The sequence below is a fragment of the Poecilia latipinna genome, unplaced genomic scaffold (assembly GCF_001443285.1).
Source record: "Poecilia latipinna isolate Pla-1442-1.1 unplaced genomic scaffold, P_latipinna-1.0 Scaffold1305, whole genome shotgun sequence".
In the NCBI taxonomy this organism is placed as follows: Eukaryota; Metazoa; Chordata; class Actinopteri; order Cyprinodontiformes; family Poeciliidae; genus Poecilia; species Poecilia latipinna.
The window spans coordinates 67,033-86,891 of NW_015113921.1; the positions used below are offsets into that span (position 1 = coordinate 67,033).

General features: G+C 39.4%; 1 protein-coding gene across 1 annotated transcript in view; it reads right to left on the reverse strand.

The window, feature by feature from the left end:
- pear1 (platelet endothelial aggregation receptor 1) overlaps positions 1–18,908 on the reverse strand; it is a 59,342-nt gene extending 40,434 nt beyond the window's left edge. Inside the window, exon 1 of the mRNA XM_015055248.1 lies at positions 18,671–18,908. The gene's annotated coding sequence lies outside the window, so the exon portion shown is untranslated. The remainder of the gene's footprint in view (positions 1–18,670) is intronic.
- Between the last annotated feature and the right edge of the window lie 951 nt (positions 18,909–19,859).

Here is a 19,859-nt window from a genome sequence, read left to right on the forward strand (position 1 = left end):
GAGTCAACATGGCGTCTCTCTCCGAGCCAACATGGCGTCTCTCTGCGAGTCAACATGGCGTCTCTCTCCGAGCCAACATGGCGTCTCTCTGCGAGTCAACATGGCGTCTCTCTCCGAGCCAACATGGCGTCTCACATGGCGTCTCTCTCTGAGCCAACATGGCGTCTCTCTCTGAGCCAACATGGCGTCTCACATGGCGTCTCTCTCCGAGCCAACATGGCGTCTCACATGGCGTCTCTCTCTGAGCCAACATGGCGTCTCTGATGGACGTTAAATTATCCAGGCTGCGAAGTGAGATAAATGTGATCGATTTTGGTGATTGGCAACAAGAGATAGTGATCAGCGATCACCGATCATACACTTTTTCACCGAAATCGGTCGATTATGATCGGTGGCTGATCGATCGGCACACCTCTACAAGTTTTTACTAAATAAACAAAGTGAAAAAGAATATAGTTTGAGAGCAAATCAAAGCAGAATTTTTTTACAGCAGAGTTGAGAAGGACTCTGAAACCAAAGTATCAATCAGATACTTATATTGATTTGGTATTGATATTTGGAATTGATTTCCTCACGTTAACCAGTAGTAGAAATAATATGTTGGTTGTTTTGAAAATAAAGGCAAATTTCCTGTGAAAGTAGATATTTCTTAGAATAAGATACGTTTCCTTTTTTCATTTCATGTAACATTTACATCTGTAATCAGTTTATTTAGCTGGACTTGGAGCAAAAACGTTTCTGAGGATCGTAAAGCTGGAGACCCTGGAAACGTCGATTCTCCGTCTTTCTTAAAACACATGAACAATCTGCAGAGTAAGATCAAATCATAAATCAGATTTTTTTAAACTCACCGCTGCATTATGCATCGTGTTCTTAATTGGCCGTCCACCACGAAATCCACCGGTTTATGTTAAAACACAAAAGTCTCCCTTTACTTGCAACTGCTGCACTTTTCTTTCTCTGCTTACACCGAGTTTGTTCATCAGTTCTGCATCAGGCTGGTTTTTATTTCATTCTGACCGAAAATCCAAAACCTGGACGCCTTCATGTCCAAGACAGATTAGATCATCATATGCTGCTGACACTTTGGTTTTTAAAACATCTTTTGTGTGTGTATTAATCTGTGTGTTAATTTTGCTTTGATGTTTAAATTGCCTAATTTGCATCATTTCAAACTGTGTTTTTGACATCATGACATTTGTTCCATTTTTTTTGGACCGGTTAATTAGACGTATAATGATTATAATTTCTCAGAAAAAGGCACAAACAAACTTAGATGAACTGTTGAACTTTATGCAGCACAAACAAAGTCAGAACATAGAGCTACGGTGGTGCATTAGGACCATTTTAGTTAGAGAAAAAGAAAATTTCAAAACAACAAAAATCTTAGAAATTTTAATATCGATCTCAAATTTTCTAGAAAAAACTTGGAAATTTCTGAGTTTGAAGTCAAAAATGTTTTTTTCTATAAATGTTTTGACTTCACACTCAACAGTTCCAAGTTTTTTTTAAATGATTTCTGAGTTTTTTATGGCTGAAATATACTCCTCTTCTTCTCGTCTGAAATGATCCTAATGCTCTGCCGTACAGAACGATCCATGTAAAAAACTAAATCCAGGTAGATTCAGTTGCTTTCAGATCCAACTTTAGCAGCAATAACTTGAAATATTGGACTTTGTTGGTCTCTCTTTTTAACTTAAAGCTTTAAAACTGCAGGCCAAACTTTGGTGATTTTAAAATAGAATTAAATAATGGATTGATAATGTCTGTTATTTGTGCAGTTTCTACAGGTTTCATCTTAAAAAATATATTTCAGAAAAGTTTTCCAAAGTATTCTGGCAGAAATGTTCTCCAACACAAGAGTAAAAATTCATAGTTTAGGTTAAATGTGTTTTCTGACTCTTACATAATTGTAACAGAAGAATGACATAAATTCATTTCATGGCTCTTGGGTTGGTTTTTGCCTCCTAATGCAGCTGCATGCTGACCTGATTTAATGAACCGCTGGTCCCCCAAGGGACCCAGAACCGCTGGTTAAACTCCATTAAAGAGCCATTTAAACGCAAGAAAACAGAAATAAACAATTGCTGCAGACATTTTTTCCAGGAGTTCATAAGAACTAAAGAAAATTTCCTCAAATTGAGAGCAAATCTGAGTGAAAGCAGCGTGGCTCCCTGCCAGCCCTCTGAGGCCCCTGAGCTGCAGATCTGATGCTTTGTGGCTCCCAACCTGGAAAAACCTCCAGCAGAAGACAAAAGAAACGCAGAGCAGAAGACAGAAATCAGCCCAAACGTTTCCTGACAACCTGCTGGTCACAGTCTTCATGATTAAAGCGAAGCTCTGCACCATTTCACTCCCAGCTGCCCTCTGAAGATGTGGAGCTAAGGAGGTTTAAACGATCGCCGACTGATCGGGATCAACACGCAAACCTGAAACTTTCCTCCAGTGGAGTCAACAGCCAAACATCCGCATGAAAAATCTGCAAATCTGCTAAAGAAGAAATCCCTTAAGTGGCTCCAGAGCAGAAAAACTGGAATAAATTCCTGCATGTGACACATCGACCACAGCCTCACAAAACCCAGAGTGACTGAGTGTAAGACCCATAATCCTTTGCATCTGGGTTATCGTCTTGGCTCTTGGGACGGATTCTGCAAACCGCTGTGAGGCTGGCACACGCTCTCCGGTTGCAGCCATGCTTCATGTCCAGCGGGTGGGGGGCGGGGGCCAGAAAGGGACCCCTAATGAGACTCTGGGGACGTGCAGAAAACACTGCAGAAAGTGCCACACCCAAAAAAAAAACCCCAAAAAACAGTCCACATTAACACAACACACCCTCAGATTTAATGACATTTGTCAATTTTCCACATTATTAACGCAAAATGTCAGAGCCTTCATGCACATGCTGAAGTGTTTATGATGAGGCTTACAGAAAGAGGTGGCACCCAAAGCAGAACCCCCACTCTGGAAAAAAGATCCTGAGTGGAAAAGTTTCAGCCTGAAAGCAGCTGATGTTTTCAGGGGGAGTAGCGCCCCTGACAATCGCAGATCCAGTGGAGGAGGCGCAGAGGCCTTGGCAGGAAGCGTTTCGCTGAGTGAGCGCCGCTATCTGCTAAACTAATGCTGAGAGTTCCTGAACTTCTGGCCTTTTGAACCAGAAAGATGCTCAATCCGTTGTCAAACTTTTCACACACTCACATCCACCAGGACTCGTTATCTGCCACACCGGCTGCCTCACCTTCAAATGGCTCCAAGTGGAACTACAGAAATAAATTTACTTAATGGAAACAGCAATTTAAAAAAAAAAATATTTTTTCAATTAAAAGTTTAGAGGTGTTTTTTGCTGTATCAGAATTTGTGTATTTTGCAAAACTGCAAAGGAAACACTTTTTTGCATCAGGCGAGTCACATGATCAACAACCGGCTGTTACTACTGGCAGAGACGAAGAAGAACAACACAGGAAGTGGTTTGAGGATGATGAATGCATGTTGTTTTTTTAACTTATTGCCTGAACAAACTTGTTCATGTGTGACTTTAATAATGTTTCTTATTAAATGGAAATACAAAAATTGTGAAACTGCTTTTTTGACATATTGACCAAGTGTGTGTGCCAACATTTGTTGATATTCTGCTTTTTTTCTAAACATGTCAGTTTTGAAAAAACTTGAAGTATTTCTTTGGCTGCATTAATTGATTTATTTTCCAAAACTGCAATGGAAACACTTTTTTGGGATGATTAACAACCTGATGTCGCTACTGGCGGAAACAACAAAGACGACAAGAGGAAGCAGTTATCGACAGCGCAGAATGGTTTTTAATGATTTATCATGTGAATAAACTTATTTTCTTATGATTTTAATCATGTTTCTAATTTAATGGAAACAAAATTATGGAAACAATTGCGAAATAGTTTTTTTGACACTAGCAGAATATTGACAAAGATTTGCGCACATTTGTAGCTGCATTTCCATTTCAAATCTTTCTATTCTGTTTTTCACAATCGCTCTGTTTACATTAAATAAGAAATTAAATTGAAATCACATGTGAGTACGATTGTTCATGCGATAAGTCATGCAATTCAACAGTTTGAGAGTTTGAAAATAAATCTGCTTCAACAAAAAGTTTTGGCTTTAGAATGAGGTGTTTTTCTGGCCGCATCAAAATTAGTTTAATTATCAAACTGCAATGGAAACACATTTTTGCATCACAAGTCACATGATCAACAGCTGGTTGTTACTACAGACGGAAAAAAAACAAAGACGACAACAGGAATTGCCAACATAAACAGCTGGTGGGGAAAAGGAAAATCAACTTCATATCAGTTTAAAAGCTAATACACAAATGAAGCACATTATATCTATCATTTCAGTTTGTTTTAGTTTTATAAGTGCATGATATAGTTCCAGTAATTTATAGTTTTTTTCCCCATTAATTATTGTTTTTATTTATTTCAGTTTGTGAAAATCTTTTCTCAGTTTCAGTTTTTGTTATTTTGTTAGCTGCAGTTAACTATAATAACCATGTTGATGTTCCTTTTCTCCTGCTGGTTGTTTTTCCTGGAGATCGGCCGGCGACGGAGAGCAGAGCATCCAGATAGCAGCAGATAGGGTCGCCATGGCAATGCTGTTGTTTGGTGCCTCAGGACGACTCAGTGTTAAATATTAGATAATATCTAATCCGGCTGATTCCGTTTCAAGAAACGTGCAACTTTGTGAGGAATTTATCCAGCAGATCAACTGAAGTGGATGTTCAGTCGGGATTTAACTCCTGAGTCCTGCAGGAAAACTTCCTCTTCCTCCCCCAGAAGGGAAAAGATTCTCCTTGAGTTTGTCTTCTTGGGGTGTTGGATGAGATTGATGGGAGCTCAGCAGGGCAGGAGGAAGGAGCTTAACTCCAAACGCAAACTTCCTTTAACTAACGGGGCATTTCCACTACCAGGGGCCAAATATTTACCCCCTTCACTGCAAAAACACTAAAGTATTTTCGGTCTAGTTTGTAGTGCAAATATTTGTACACTTAAAATAAGACAAGACCACAGATTCATTTAAGGAATCTGTGTTTCCATTATAAATGTGTGCAAATCTGTATCAGTATTCTACCAATGTAAAAAAAAGACGTTTTGCTGTTGCTGTTTCCATTAAATAAGAAACTCAATTAAAATAAGTTTGTTCACGCGATAAGTCATTAAAAAAAACAAACCCCGTCATCCTCCAGCCACTTCTTGTCTTCTTCGTGGTTTCCGCCATTAGCGACATCCGGCTGTCGACCAACTGACTCGTTTGATATGAAAAAATGTTTCCATTGCAGTTTTTGCGAAATAAAGCAAAAGAAAAAAGAGTTACTCATCCTAGTGGCAAAACGTTTTATTGAATTTTGCGCATTTTCATACCAATTTATTTTTGTGGTTCCAATTGGAACTAGCTAGCTGTGAAATGCAGCTAATGTTGCAGATAACAAGTCCAAGTGGACCAAACGGTCAAAAAAATTGTTTCTCATCCTAGAGACAAAATGTTTTTTGGAAAATGATTGTTTTTTATTTTTTCCAAATTGGTTTGTTTTTATTAAGAAAAATTATTTTCAAACTGTCAGATTATGCAATTATATGGTCAGTGGAAACACAGTTACTGTTGAAATGGTTTTTATTCTTCTTAACTGCTCTATAAAGACACACAATAAGGATGTTGAAAAAACTTTTAAAACCTTCTTGATTTACAGCAAAAATAACAAGTTTTATCAGCACCAGTTGCCCAACCAGAGCGATTCTGAGCCAGAAATCAGTGAGTTGGCTTCGCTCTGACTTCTTTAACCCTCGCTGTGATTATCAGGATGAACAGATAGCATCATGCGGACCGGCCCTCTCTCCAAGCAAACAAACCGATCTCTGAGGTCCAATAATGCAACGCGGGTTAAAAGCGAGTGAGTGGATTTATAACCAGGCTTTTTACGGCTCTCTCTGGGGACTTTGATGAGAAAACAACAAACCAATCTTTGTTTTTTCACTCATTAAGTGTTGGGTTTTTGCAGATGTGGGATGTGATGTGGTTTACTCTGATACTCTGTTGTTTTCTCTCCATCTGGGCCTCTTCTCCCCCTCCGACACATTTCAGCCTGCAGCTCTGTCGCGGCGCAAGCAGCTGCCTGGTCCTCCACTCTGCAGAAACCGCAGGCTGGATGGCTGCGGCTGCGCTGGTCAGAACGCCTCAAAAACCCAGAGTGAGATAAATCTCACCGAGCCGCTCACCTTCAGCGCGAGCCGGCCGCTTCAGAAACCCAAACTCTAGCGAGCGAGATGGTGGAAAACCCAAAATGGAGGCCCTGGCTGAGGTTTGAGAGGGACATGACCATACGGCGCTGTAATTATATGTGCTCTAATGCTCTGTGGATCACGCTGGCACGAGGATGCACGGAGTTCTTGTAAAATAAAAACACAAGCTGTCCACAAACTGTGACCAAAAACACAGCTTTGCATTGTGCTGCAGACTCACACAGCGGGAACGGAGCAGAGTGGCTCAGACATTACGGGCCAGCTGCTTGTAAGACAGATTAACGTGTGGGTCAGGGTTCACCACATCAGCAGGTTCATCACAAAATCACTGATATAAACCAGCAACCACCAACAGAGTTGGTTTTTACTGTGTTCAGGCGCGTACATGTCACTTATTTACCGATGAAAGCAAAGAACCGAATCAGATTCAGCTCTCCTGTGGAAACTGGATAAACGTCTAGTCATCCAACATGGCGGCTTCAGTCACAGGACCAGACCTGCACAAACTCTCTCTCCAAAATGTCTGTGATCCACTGGAGAAGGAATACATAGACCCCACAAGTCTGAACAGGAAGTGATCTGGTGCCATCTTGGTAGGCAAAGCATGGCTGAACCATGACCTCCACCCTTTCTGCAACAGAAAGATCCATGAAGAAAATGGCTGCCGTCGGGTTCGACCCGTATGAGATGGAGAATGAAAACATGTCAGACGATGTGGAGAAGCTGCCTCCGATCTCAGACTACGACTTATTTCACTACTCAGTGAAACAGAGTGTTTACAGCATGGAGGAGCTTCAGGCCTGTTTCAGTGTTTAGACGGATTTATAAAATGTTCAAACTGAATAACAAGCTTCTGCTGACTGGCAGAGAAACTTCATGTAGTAACAAACATGTAGGCTTCATGTGTGTCTCAACTAAAAGACAGAAGCTTCGTCACATGAGAGAGAATATCTAAACTCCCTCTAACATTTTGAATTTTTTTTAGAACTAAAATAGTTTAGATAATGAGACAAGAACTGAACTTTGATCGAAGGAAGAGACTCTGTATGCTCTGTTTTCTGTATTTGTGGCAGGAGTTTTATTTTTACCCAGATCTCCGGCTGATTATTTGACTCTGTGGGATTTTGTCGCTGATCCTCTCAGCCATTGTTCCAGCAGGGATCTGTTGATTCAGACACAAACTTCCTCCACATCTTTTCCTGCTACTGAAACTCAGGAAACCCTACAAATGCCAGCGATGAGTGTGGTCTGATCAGGCAGAACATTATGACCACAGAAAGCTGCTCCTTAAATAAAAACTCACAGGTTATTTATATATCTGGAGTTTGAACATGAAAACCAGTAAACACAAGTGTAAAAATCATGAAATACGTCATTTATGTGGTTAAATGAGCGTATGTGAATGATTTTTTTGTTGGCGGTCTTTGTAGTCTTTGTTTAAACTGACAGCCTTTATAAATAATACTACTGTCTTTGGGCTGTTTGCATTAACAGGCAGAAACTAAATGAAGAATCAACAGAAGTGGCTTCATAAACTCTTAAAAAGAAGGTTGTTTTATGGCAGCCGAGTCAAAATAAGCATCAAAGAACGGAGCGAAGAAACTTAAACGCACTAATTCAGTTAATTGCTCGTCTTTTCATCTAATCAGATGAATTTCTCAGCGTTCACTGGAGGCTCTTTGTGTTTTTACGGCTTCTTTGAAAAGCTCTGAGGGCTTTTGACCTCCAGGGCCGTTCTGTAAATGTTTGTAAATCTACAAATGAACTAAAGTTGTGTGACAGGAGGTCTGTGTGAGACGCAGCAGCCCCGTTTATTTGTTTTCTGTGGCTGTTCTTCCCACTGCTTTCTGACCCAGCAGATGAGAACTGAAATAATTTACTTACACACTGATATGAAGCGAAGAGAGATGCATTAATGATCAAAGGAAATCCAGTTTCATGGAGAATGAAGATAAAGATTGTTCTCTGAAGTTTAAAAAGACAAAGGTTTTCGGGTTGGTGTGTGATTAAAGTGTTGAAAGTGGCTGCAGCTGCATTTTACATTTTTCATACTTAACAGGCTTTTTTTTATCTCGAATATTTCATGTGCAAGGATCAGTTTTTAATGTGTGCAAAGTAAATTTAATTACAGCATAACCAGATGAAAACCCAGGAAAATACAAAATAAATGAAAGTTTACCAGAGACGATGCATCGCTTTTTTTTTCTGCGCAATTTCTTACAGATGAAATTTTAAGTTGAAGAGACAGGTCAGAGTTTATGGACAGTAAAAAATTTTACCACCAACTGATATTTCTCTTTAAATATAAACTTAGCTGAAACAAAGGTAAAAAAGTTTTTTATAGAGAATATCTAAACATTTCTCCAGAAACTGCAACTTTGGAAGCTTAAATACCTCTTGACCAGTTATTGGCTGTGTATTAATTTATATTAAGTTCTATTTTATATTTGAACTATTATGTTTTAAGCATTTTTAGAAGCTTCAAGTAACTTTCAAATATACCAGGTGTCCAATGTTACACTAAAAGGAAATGTTGGGTTTTTACCGGACCAGACATCATGTGATTATTTTTATCCTCACCAGAACTTCTTCACCAGAATAAACCAAAATAAAACAGGCTTTTAAGACAACTACCTCTGTACTGAAGGTGTTTTTAGACATGCCTAAAAATAATCCATGTTTCCTGCTGAATGGCCTGAGGTGAGCAGTTTCTGATCGCTTGTTTGATTCGTGGGTTTTATGAGAGGAAACAGGCGATCAGAGTCTCTATGAGGAAACGTTGAACCTGCAGGGACTGAAAAACCGCCCAATCATCACAAAAACCCAGCGTCAAACATCCTCATAAACACAGATGTGAACACGCAACGCTTTCCTGCTGAGCGCAGCTCGACATATATGTTGATTTTTGCCGTAAATGTCCACTGTGGCCTTTGTTTGGGACGAGAGCGTGCAGATGTTTGGATCTACGGCTGAACATTTTCATCGGCTGCGTCTCTCTGGGGGGCCGGCGTTGACTGACAACATTACCCCGATCTCCCTGAAGGTCTGCGGGAAGCGCCGTGTTTTACTGTGACTCAAGGCACTTGGATTTCTCTCTGCAGATAACATTCCTGCGCCTCCACTCCAACATAAATCTCTGGGTGGTTGATGAAGGAGGAGGTAATTTACGGTAACGTCTCGAACGTCGCCACATCTGCTTCAGATTAAGACGACACCTCAGTGGCGGCTGGATGGCAGCTTTTTCTGCCGCTTCTATTCGCAGAATCATTTTCTGGTTGTTTTCCTCTGTTGGTGGCTAAGATGGAGGTCCTGCTGCACATGTGACACCTGACATGAAGACGTGTTAGTTTGGTAAATCTTCAGGGAGGCGACGCCGGGAGAGAAGAGAGAACTGAAGATCCTAAATGAACTGCAGCTGCTCAGAAATCAGTTCAGATGCTTTTATCAGCCAATAGCTGCGTTAACATTACAAATGTACACAAAACTTTAACAAACAAACAAAAAAAACACATTAAATAAGAAAGACCATTAAAGTCATGTGAATAAGCTTGTTCATGCCATAGGTCATTAAAAAAACATGCCACCTCATTATCTTTCTACTACTTCCTGTTTACTTTGTGGTTTCTGCCAGTAGTAACATCCTGTTGTTGATCGCTGGATTTATGTGATGCAAAAAAAGTGTTTACATTGCAGTTTTGGGAATTACCCTAATTTAGATACAAAGAAATCACAAAAATAAATTTGCTTATTGGAAACACAAAAACTTTGAAAACACATTTTTAGATAAAAAGTTTTGATATCAACAAAGTTTTGCAAACATTTGCAGGTACCACCTCCAGAAACCGCAGTAGTAAATTCCTAAACTTCAGCCCTATTGATTTACAGACCAAACTCTTCTGGCACAATTAGTGCTGCCTTTCTGGAAGACAAAGTTAAAACCTGAAATGCATTAAGGTGATCACTTTAGAGCTTTTTCCTCCACTTAATAACTCCCCCCGCCCCCACCCCCCCCGGTCCAGATGGGCCCCATTCTGCAGCATCTGGACGTTAAAGCTTTATTTTCTTCTCTCCAAAACTGGAGCCACGTGTGCAGCCTGAAGGTGAACCTTTAGAGACGTTCCTGCCTTTTTTTATGCTGTTTTTCTGTACTGAAACCATTCCAGCCCCCACCGGGCGGGGGGCCTTTCAGTCGTCTGTTTTTGCTGCCTCGTGGCAAAAGGAGAGGCTTTACTGAAGACAAATCTCTGGAGACGTTTTTGTTTGGCACCTGCATATCTGTCCAGCACCACAGGAAGCTGAGGAAGGATCCAGGACATCCTGGGCAAACAGCAGCGTGTGGGGGAGGGGTAACATCGCCGGTCTACTTGTGTGGGCACGATCCGATCAAGCCAACTGTGCTAACTCACAACTTTTTATTTTTTTGGCCAGGAAAAGGCAAACAGAAGCAGCGAGAGGCACAGCAGGTTTCTAAGAGCTACTGCAAATTATTTATTATTTTAGGAGCATGAAGCAGTTTTATTGTTGGCACCGTTAATAAAGTGGAGGCTTCTTCCAGGCGAAATTAGTCCTTAAAGAAAAACTTCACCTTTATTACTCACCTCAGACAAAGTATTCACATTTATCAGACATGCATTTTAATGTAAGTTATCAGGATTTTATCAGATTGATCAACAAAAGCAGAGTAACTGCAAATGGGATGTAAAAGGATGCATTTATGGAGCTACATTTGGGCCAAAAAATTTTTAATTGAAGAAAAACTGCAAACTGAATCTGAGAAGTAATTTTGACATTTTTTATCAGGCTTAAAATAATTTTTTAGTTTAATTTTTTTCTTCTTTTGAACAAATGTTAAGGCCCCAATTTAGCTCCATATGCATTGCTTTCTTTTCTTATTTTCAACGTGCTGCAGTTGAAACGATTAATCAGATAAACCAATTATTGAAAGAATCATCAACTTATATAGTAACTGACTAATCATTAACTGGAGTATAAAGGCAATTTACTGAAAAAACAACATAGAGCAATAATTGAGCTAAAACTGTGTTGTATGTATTTAAAATCAAAACATATTTGTAAATATATTTTAGCCAAAACTTCTCATTATAGTTTTAGGTGCAACAGGTTCAGATTAATTTCTAAATTTCTGCATTTTTATACAATAAAATGTTTGTTTTCTTCATCCAAACAAAAATATTTTTGCATATTTTAGTGTGTTTCTAATGTTGTATAAAAAAAAATCTTAACGTGATGAAAAATTTGTAGAATGCCAATTTTGTATGGCTTTGCTCAATTAAATTTCAGAAAAGTCTCTATTATACTGCTTTGTTTCAGGGCTGGACAATAAATCAGTAAAAATATATAACGCGAACGGCACATGATCAATATCAATAGATAATACATCTGATAGAGTATTAACTGAACTCTGATCCAGAACCGCACAGCATTCTGGGAGATGAAGGCAGAGGAAAGACTTTAGCCGCTCAGCTTCAATCTGCCCACAAGTTTGGTGGCATCAACAAGCTCACTTTTTGGTTCCCTAGCAACAACCTGGTTTAAAAAAATGATGTGGAGTGATGTTTCAGAACAAAAACTAATCAACAATTACCAATACTGACCGATATGAAATGTGTATATTGTCCAGCCTCAGTTTCACTTAGTTTCTGGTTTGAAACATGAAAAAATGTAAAAACAAACAAACAAAAAGACTTAAGTGTTAAGATTTTTGTGTATCCGTTTGGTCTCAAACTGAATCGGACCCGGATCCGCGCTGCAGAGCTCAAACGGAAAACGATAGGAAGCCTAAAGGAAACATCTTACATGTTCATCCACTGCTGCATCTCCACAATTATTTCCTCTGACATGTCAACAAATGAAACAGTCCCTGGATGAAACCATCGGACCTGCAGCGACTCCGTTCCCCCTTTTCTGTCCCTCTCTGCTCCAGTTTCACTAATAACTCCCTTTCTTCCAGGCTGAGCTCGTGTTCTTTTGAATAATGCGCCTGCTGACAAACTGTGACAATCTTTCAACGTGGCTTAAGTTTGTCTTTCTGAAGTGGCCTGGAAAACGAAGCAATAAGAAACGGAGGAAAATAAGTCTAATAAAAAGCAAGATGGACGCTGTGAGTTTAAAACAGCTGGAGGAGTGGATGGAGGAAAACATCAAGCCTCCTGGTGTCCATGTGGTGCCAAGCATGACATCAAGGCCGTTTGTTTTTCACGTGCTGAACACCGACAGGCTCATACTTCATCTCCACTCTGACAAACTTTGATTTTACGAGCAACGAAAACAAACATGACCCTCTCAGGTTCCCCCTGGTCCCAGCCGCCCTGTGCGCGCCGCCAGGTTGAGTCGTAATGAACAGTGTCTCTCGTGTGGCTCCGCCCACCAACCGCCAGCATCAGGAAGGACCCTCGCCACAGAACAAGCAGCCTGCGGTTGGTCCGCCGGCCCATTGGCTGCCTCCACAAACCCCCCGACCCCTCGTGTTTTTATGATCCAGGCCCAAAAGAAACTGCTCGGGTTCTCCAGCCGGAGCCGAATGATGGCTGCAGTCCAATCTGCTCCAAATTATTTGCACGGCTGCAGAACATATGGAGGCTTATATAAGCCTGTGGTAGGAATATTCACCAGCGTCACCTTCTTCTGAAACCCCACAGCCCTTTGTTATTTTCAACTGGGCTATTTTTACTTCAAGAAGGAACGTTTACGAAGACAATAAGCTTCTTCGTTTACATCCTCGTGACTCTTCGTGCAGCACGGAGACAGAAAGGCTGCTGGGAAACTTTGCAGCATGTAAACACAAGGAGGTTCGAGTCCACAGACCTTTGATGTGAAAACACAAGAATCAGAGGAAAAAAATGCTTTAAATATTTAAAAACTTAAATTTTTAACGTCATCAGAGAACTGACGTCTTAAAAAAGTGTCAGACGTTGGAGATTTGGTCCATATAAAATTTACGGTAAATTATTGGTTTTCTTTTTGTTGTTGGTTTACCAAAATAAAGTGAATCTAATATAATTGCACAATTTGAAATTCAAAAATAAATTTACTTAATGGAAAAACAGCAATTTAAAAAAAACTGGCTAAAAAAAAGTTTTTTCATAAGTTTTGACTATGATGAGGCGGTTTATCGTCAGAATCAGAACTGATTTATTTCACAAAACTACAATGGAAACTTTTTTCTCGCATCATNAACAACCAGATGTTACTACTGACAAAATCATGAAGAAGACGACAACAGGAAGTAGTTGGAGGATGGCGAAGTGGTTTTCCAGAAACTTATATTGAACAAACTTATTTACGTGTTATTTTAACTGTACTTCTTATGTAATGGAAACGCTGCAACACTGCAATCTTGTGTGTGTGTGTGTGTATCGACAAAGTTTTGTACACATTTGTAATGGAAATGCGAAACCAAACACGAAATTGGCATGTTTCAGTTAAGCAAATTTATTTTCCAAATGTCAAATTTCGTAATTCAACTGATGGCTAACGTCCAGACTACGTCTTGGTCCGTTCCGCCTGTGGCAGCAGAAACTCTTCCCAACCCTCAGCGAGTCGGAGTTACGCAGAGCTGACGTGGCTGGTGGCGTGAATGTGTTTGGGTTACAGAGTTCAGGTAAATCAATCATCTGCTACCTGTGGTCGGCTGGTTCGCCCAAACAGAGACGTCAGGCTGTGGTGTTGAGCTGTAGGGTCGAAGCGTGTCACTGCCGCCTCGGCGCTCTTTCAGTAAACCGTAGAAAAGTCCAGAAGGATCAAATTCGCCTGAAAGACTCCAGCCTCTGCTCTGCTTTCTGAAATCCCTGTGTGTCTCTGGCCAGTTTCATCTGCTACCAAAACATATCCAGTCCCCCGCCTGAAACCGAACGCTGCTCTGGACAAACACACGCTGGGAAACCAGATCTCCAGCTGTTGGACACGACTTAACGTTTCTGATCTCTGAACGGCCCAAAGAGGGCCGATCTCCGCTAATGAGGATCTCATATGAGGAGGCTGAAGGCAAACAAAGACGTTTCTCAGCACACTTCAGCTCGACACTGGAGAACAATGGCAAATACGGAGGCTTTCAGGAAGAATTCAAAAAGAAAAAAAGAAAGTTCCCAGAGATCTTTAGGTGTTCGTACCACAACAGCGTATTTGGGTCATTATAGATGGAAAAAAGGTTGGAGATAATTTAAGCCAAAAAATCTCAGATATTTTAGAAAAAACAAGGACATTTCTTAAGTCTCAAATTTGCTAGATTAATCTCAGAATTTTGGGGGAAAAACATGCAAATTTTGAATTTTTATTAGTTAAATATTTGCTAGAAAAAACTTAGAAATTTTGAGATTAGTCTCAGAAATCTTTGGAAAAACAAACATGGAAACTTCGTAGTTTGAAAAGTCGCAAATTTGATAGAAAAATTCAGGACATTTCTAGAAAATAAAACAAAACTTCAGACTTTGAAAAATGGCAAATGTGATAGAAATGTTGCTAGTATTTTCTAGAATTTCCATGAAAAACAAGAAAATTTCTGAGTTTCAAAAGTTGCACAAACTTGGAATTCAGGAGTTTCAAATGTCAAAAATGTTCAACTTTTGAGACTCAGAAAACTCGATCATTTTTTACTTCTGAATCTCAGACATAAAAAAGTCAAAAATTTCTGATGTTTTTTCTTGCAAATTTGCGACTTTGGAAACCCGGAAATTTCCACATTCTTTTCATTGAAATTTTCTGAGGTTGACCCTAATTCGCTGACGTTCAGAACGGAGGTGAGGTCAGATCCAGACAGAAGCTAATCGTCAATTTTCAGCAGATATCGTCACAAAGTGCTGAAACCTTCTTAATCAAAAAGCTTCTCATTCCCAGACACAGAAGTGCAACAAAGCTAAATTTGCTGTGATTTATTGTCATTTTTATGGCTCCAGTGTGAAAAAGAAATGATTTTTTTCTTGCCAAAACAGTACGCTTCAATGCTCATGAAGTTAATCATCCTCAAACTCTAAATCTACCCATTAATCCATCAGCCTGTCAACACAAACTACAAACGACTGTTCACAGTGGTTTAGCTTTCACTTGGTGCTAAAACTGTCCTTTAGCATCACGTTTTCTAACGTTCTGGACCAAAACATGTCAGAATTATCCCTTAACCAAGTCCAAATGGAGCGGACCAGAGACAAGTTACGTTATTGTCTCCAAGGATGCAGAAACCGCTCGGGTTTTCTTCTGCTTAACTTCTCTGACAGCTCATGACGGTTGAGTCACCGTCACACAGCCGCCACGTTTCACGAGCCCGGCTCGCTCCAGAACCTGGACCCAGTCGGAGCGGCTTAATGAAAAGCAAACGGGGGCAGAGGAGAGGCGGAGGAAGCAGCGGACCCACTCCCAGCCACTTCCTCTGCAATTAATCGATGGAGGAGACTTGGCAGAAGAGGACAGCGTGAATGAGTCACATTCGGATCTGGAGAGGCTTTCAAAGCGGCAGAAACACAGAAAGGGAAAGGCAGGAAATCACAGAACACAATGAGAAAAGTTGAGACAGACACCGATAAAAATACAGAAACATTTACTGTGGAGGTCCGGAGAGTCTGAGCACAGAAATAACATCCCAAATAAAGCAGGTAGATCACAGGACTTACAGCACCAACCTTCTGTTTAAAGAATAAATCATAGCTGTATAGAGGTAATTAAAGAGAAACAAAATGGAAGGAAAATAAAATGTAATTTTTAAAGGGCCAGTGTTAAGTAAAATTAACTCTTTTTTGAGTTTTTCATCATGTCGTACTGTTATCCCCTCATCAAAAACCTGCCAACATGGAGTGTTGCCTTGATTCTTAATGGATGTTTCAGAATGATTTAATCTCCATGGCAACCATTGAGATGAACAAAACGCCTGGGTGGACTTAGCCCCGCCTTCAGGGCACAGCTCCTCCTCACAGTTGCAGTTTCCAAGCTTCGAGCTTCCACTCAGCTCCTTCAGACTAGCCAGCAGCAATTAGCAAACACCTGGAGGAACTGCAGATCTGCTGAGCTCAGTATAGGAGCTACTTCTCAGAACAACACTGGTAAAAAATGTTAAAGGGCTAAAAGAGCAGCCATGTTACTTCCTAAAGGCAGAATTTCAGAAAGAGTTCTTAAAAATATAAATTTATGCTATAATTTGTTTTTAATAACATAAATTAAACTGATTGTTCTTATATGTACTTATTACTACCGATTAAAACATTCTTGGTATTTTTACTTTATTTTGTATTTACTGAGATACTCCTAAATTAATCCACTCAAGTTGCACAACTGTAATCACGTAGGAAAGGGAACACTGCACAGTCAGGACATATGACTTCTACGATGAAACAAGGTGGTGGCAGCATCATGCAGTGGGGATTATTTTCCTCAGACTGAAACTGAGCTGTTTTGTGAAGAAATAGAAGAACAAACTTAAAAAAAACTTGGAGCTGTATTTGCAGATTCAGAGGAAGTTCAGTAAGTTACGACACAGAGGTTTGAAAACAAAAGCACACCACACGTTTCAGATTTTTATCTGTCACTGAAAATGAAACATACTGATGTTTGTTTATAAAATTTGAATCAAATCAAGCAGAAATACTTTAAACACTCTTAACTAAAGTAAGTACACTAAGGGAAATACTTTTGCAGTAATGAAAGCATCAAGCCTGTCTGTGAGTCATGAGAAAATATATCTGATCATTTTCATGTTTCAAGGATGAGTGATTTTAATCCACTGGTCTTCATTTTACTTCTGGCTGTCGAGTTTAACAATTATTGCCAAAAAAGTAAATTACAGTGAATTTTTTTAAAACTCATTATTTTAACTTCTGTAACATTATCCCAAATGTTGTGACAAACATTACGGTTTACGTCTCCCATCCCTGTTTTCTCCACCTCTGATGGGGTTTAATCACATTTTTAGTCCAAACTATTTTGGTTTTGTTTTAAATACATCAAACCCTGTTAAAAATGTTCCACTTCTGGGCTGTGAGTCATGTTTTGTTGCTGCAGTGTTAAGATTTGCATCTTGAACCCGCCTACAGGGGGCAGCTGGGTTCATTTTATTTACATAGAGCACTAAATCATATCAGTGTAAATTAAACCACATCCTAGCCCACTCCAAGCCAACAGGGGACGCTGCAGATTTACATATTTATTAAACCTGTCACCATGTTGTGACAGGAGATGATCTGTGATCAATCTCCTCCAAGACCTCCCTGAGCTCTACTGCCCTCTGAAGAAATGCATCAAAAACAACCAATCAGAGCCAGGAGGCGGGTCTTAGTGCTGTCAATCAACTTATGTAGTCATTGCTAAATGTGCTAGTGGTGGAGAAAGAACAGATAAACCGTTTATCTGCCGTCATCAGTGGCTCTGCTAACTAGCCTTAGCATTCACAACCAGGTGCTAGCTGCAGCATAGCACACAGTGCTAAGACCCGCCTCCTGACTCCGATTGGTTGTTTCTGGTAAGGACTGGGAAACAGCAAAGGAGCTCAATTTTTTTTTCACAGATTATGTCTCATAACAGTTATGTAGCTGTAAATTAGTGAGTAAATAAATTATAGTTTTCTTATTAAAACATCAAATTCAAGATTTTTCAAAACAATTTCAATTCACTTAAGTAGAAAATGGGCCCCAAAAACTCTTCAGTGGGCTCTGGCTCTGAATCAGCTCAGTCTCAACTCAATTAGATCAACTAAATTCATACAAGAATGGTCCAAAGATAAAATAATCACATTCAAAACCAATCAAATACTCAATTTAAACAGTTTTAGAAACAATAAAGTCAAATCCAAACATCCAGGAAGTCCAACAGATTGCATGAAGTCAATAAAAATGAAAAAGTTAGTGCAAAGAATCCCGCTTTGGTGTGAAAGACGCGTCTTTAAACAAGCACTTAAACAGATTTAAACCCATCATTTGGCCAAAAAACAGCTGGAGCATTTTTATCACCGCCGGACTGTTTGATGGGACGATTTCACAGTTTCTCTGGGTTCAATCTAAAGAGTCAAACTTCGTTAAAGCCCATTTTTCAGTTTTAAGGCTTTTCCAGTCCATTATAATACAACAGCTGGACAGGATAACTCATAACGACCGTAAATAAAGACAAAATCCGTAAATTACAATTATAACTTGTAATTAACTTTAAAGTTTCAGATTAAACAAATCCATTTCGGTGTGAAGGCATTTTATTTTAGGGTTTTCCTGCTGTAGTTGGTTATTTAACTACTGAAATAAAAGCTGCCAGCGCATCACGTTTCTTCCGCTCAGCAAGTTCCCAGTTTTTGGTTTTTATTTCCCATCATTTCTCCTGCAGTAAAGTAAAGCAGCCAACGTTGACCTCACGCTGAACAATAAAAACAACACATTTCAGCTTCACTTCGCTTAAAAAAAAAAATCTAATTCACTCACCTAAAGTCGGCCAACAGCTGCCTGGGTCGGAGGGAGCTCAGTTCATAACCGAACCGAGGACAAAACGGCCCGTTCGGTTCCGGTTTCTAACGAATCTCGGTGTCAAAGACGCTGCAAGTCCGAGTAAACATTAAGAAGTGAAAAGAAATAGAGCCGAGCATCCAACCGGGGGAGGGAACTGAGGGGGAGCCAGAGAGAGAAAGAGGGGGGCTGACAGGAGGAGGAGGAGGAGGAAGAGGAAGAGGAGGAAGAAGAGGAGAAGGAGGTCTGACTGTTTTTATCTCTGAGTTTTTACAGAATAAATGATCCGCTGGGAAAATACCTGGAAAACAGACGAGCTGCTCTCTGATAGGTGAACAAAAGCCATTTATTTACAAAATAAGAAGAAAATCATGTCTGCTAAGGATAATTCAGAGGTAAATATGTTTATTTTTGTTTTATATAAATATTTTCGTCTTATGGCTCTTTTTTCTGGATCTAATTTCTCCTGATTGTACGAGGGTGTATTTATGTCATTGCAGATACATTTCCTCTAAAACAAAAAGTCTTTGCGTTTGACCCAGAAATGTTCTAAAAAAAAATGATTGAGGTTTTTTTTTGCTTTTTTTTTTTTTTTTTTTGTTTTTTTTTTTTTTTTTTTTGCTTTTGGCAAAATTGTATGTTTTAGACTTTCGAAAATTTTCCACCTGTGAAATTTACATTTTTGTCTAGCAAATTTTGCACTTTTGAAACTCTTTTTAGTCTTAGAAAATTAAAAAAAAAGGAAGTTTTAAGTTTGAAAAACCAAAGATTTCCTAGAAAAAAACCCTCAGAAATGTTGACATTAATCCCTGAAATTTTTTGGGGAAAAAAATTAGGTTATGAAATTGAGAATTTCTACCTTTGGAAATTCTGAAATTTCCAGCCAGCAATTTTTCAACTTTTCAAATTCAGAAATTTCCTGGATTTTTCAAGGAAATTTATGAGATTCATCTAAAAAAATTTCTAGCAAATTTTCAACTTTTCAAACTGAGAAATGTTCTTGTTTTCTATAAGAAATCTCTGTGTTTCATTTCAAATTTTCTGAGTTGTTTTTTTTTTTTGCATAAATTTGCTCTTTTTTTCATTCTCTATGATTTGCCATCGTTTCATTTTTAGTCGCAGGTTTGCTTCTTTCCTCCCGGGTCGGATCTTCTGTGAGGTCCTGAGT